Consider the following 2,572-nt stretch of genomic DNA (forward strand, 5'->3'; position numbering starts at 1 on the left):
AGTCTGATCACGTTTCTGCTAGATCCGTTGAGGGCAGGATCCTCTTCTTCCTGTAAGAATGTTATTCTGGAGGGACTCTTGTTGGCTGATTTTCAGTACAGTTGTCTTCTGCAGGGTAATACCGTCTGACCTGTGGCCATCCCACAAGGTCCGCACATCCATCCACCTGCCTCCCGGAGCAACTTCTAAGCCGTCTCCCAGAGAAAGGACTCTCCTTTATTCCTGAGAACCTGCAGCAAGGCGGGGGTGCTCCCTGGCTCCCATACAAACCCAGATTTCATCTCCTCAAAGGCAAGGGATCATGGCTTGTTCACTAGTTTTTCCTCAGGGCCAGGCATGTAGCAGGAGCTCAATAAATATTCATTGAATCAATAATTGTTATAATAATAGCTCCATTGATTGAATGTTCACTTGGTGCCAAGGCTGAGAAGGGCAGATGCTTTGTTACCCAAAGTAGGACTCCTCTGCGTCTCCATGAATTAGAAGGCAGCCCAGAAGAGGCCTCCAGTTTTGTTCTTATTTGTTTTGGCCAGGGGTACAGTAGCAGCAGCTCTGAGAAGTAGTATAATCGTCACTTTATAAAAGAGGAAACAGACTCAGAGAGAAATAGCTTGTCCAGTCTATTAAGGGAATGAGATGCTCTATTCATTCACTTGGTCATTAGGAAGTCCTTCTTGTGGTCTAACCTAAACCTTTCATGTTTCAGCAGCACCAGTTCCTTTCTGTCTCATGAAAGCAGAAAACGGCATCACCACTCATGCAAACTTCCCTCAGTTTAGGAGTGTCCATTAGCTCTTTGTATGGGTTCAGTTTCAATGAATATTAAACACCAAACCTCAGAGAGGCCAGCTCTGCAGGGCAGGCAATGAACCAATCCTCCTCATGCCTGTTCATTATTATAATTAATATTGAGCCAGGGTTGGTGGTGACCTCGCCCTCACCAGGTATTTGGGCTATTTTAGAAGCTTATTCAGATCAATGACAGACAGCTCCAAATAGATAAACTCCCTGCCATCCAGACGAATCAATTGCTACACTGCCGTCACAACAAGCCCAAGAAATCAATCTGATTTCAGGCGACATGGTAACTCAGCGCTGGGCAAGCTGGTTTAATTTCCGTGTGGCTGAGACCCAGCTTCCTCTGCTCACTGGACCACCCCTCTTTCCCAGCTGGTGTTCCCCACACACAGGTGCCCGGGGCCCTCAGGGAGTTCATGCCAATGGGCAGACATGTGGACGACAAGGTGGCTGGGGGACTGTGTGTGTCCTTGAACCCCCAGACCCAGGACAAGCTGACTCAGACCCGCTGCTGGAATCCTTGTTATGCTGGCTTCAGCTCCCATTTTTCCGCTGTCCTCTGCAAAAAAAAAAAAAAAAAAAAAAAGCCTGGAGGCCTTTCTGGGCTGCCTCCCAAATCCGGGAGCTGCAGAGGTAGTCTGCCTACCTCAGACACCAGGGCAATGGCCCTCCTTGGTCTTAGAGATGGACTTTCCTAGCAGGGCAGCAAAAAGCTCAGCAGAACAAATACAGCTATTTACTGGGTACTTACTTCATGCACAGGCATGCTGCTAAATACTTTACATACCTCATTTTCACAGCATCCAAGAAAGATAGGGAACAATTATCTACATTTTGCAGAAGATGAAACCAAAGCTCAGAGAGGTTAAGTAACTTATCCTGAGTCACACAGCTTGCAAGTAATAGAGCCTAGATTTCAACCCAGGTCCCTAAGCTTTTGCCACCACCCTGCCCTAAAGATGACATTGGAGATGCTCTCTGTCTTCCCCTGCATGGATCCTGTCTGGTTAAATGAGGCTGTTGCATTTCCTCCAGTCTGCCAGGGAAGGGTGCCCTCTCAGGCATTCTCGCAATCAGCAATTGTGCCCTGAGTGTTCACTTTGATGCTTTAGGTACTGAGTTGAGGGTGTCCAGGAGGCCAAGCTGGCCACCTTCCCACATCCCCTCCCCTCAGCTCTGTTACTACATCTAGGTGGTGCCTGGGACAGGCAGCAGGGTGTTAGGAGATGTCGTTTTGGAATCAGCTGCTCTGCGTCCAAATTCTAGCCCAGTCTCTTATTAGTTGAACATCTGGGGCAAGGCTCTTAACCTCCTGGAACTTCCCTTACCTTGTCTACACAGGGTATATCATTACCCAAACCACAGGCTGTGAGGATTAAAATGAAAGGCCACAGGTGAAGTGCATAGGACAGTGCCTGGCATGGAACAGGTGCTCACCATGTGCTGGGTCCCTTCCCCCCTCTTGCCCCTGCTCTTTCTGGAACTCCACGCCTTGGGTCCCAGATCCAAATGGCCAAGATCAGGGCTTTTCAAATATATTTAGCTAAGCTGTTTAATCAGGAGACACCTTACAAGGAAGACAGGGATACGGATAAAAAGGGAGTCGATCAGAGGGCGATAGGCGGCTGGAGCCCTCCTGCTGCGGCTCTGCTCTCAGCCCCGGGCCGTAGCTGTCCCCAGGCGTATGGCCCAGCGCTGGGCCTGGCTGATTTTCTGGCTCCAACACTCTTAGCCATCAGCTACCTTGAGTCTATTCTGAATTTAAAGTGTGACA

This window comes from Pteronotus mesoamericanus, unplaced genomic scaffold, assembly GCF_021234165.1.
Source record: "Pteronotus mesoamericanus isolate MK-2021 breed Mesoamerican mustached bat unplaced genomic scaffold, CSHL_Meso_final contig_246, whole genome shotgun sequence".
In the NCBI taxonomy this organism is placed as follows: Eukaryota; Metazoa; Chordata; class Mammalia; order Chiroptera; family Mormoopidae; genus Pteronotus; species Pteronotus mesoamericanus.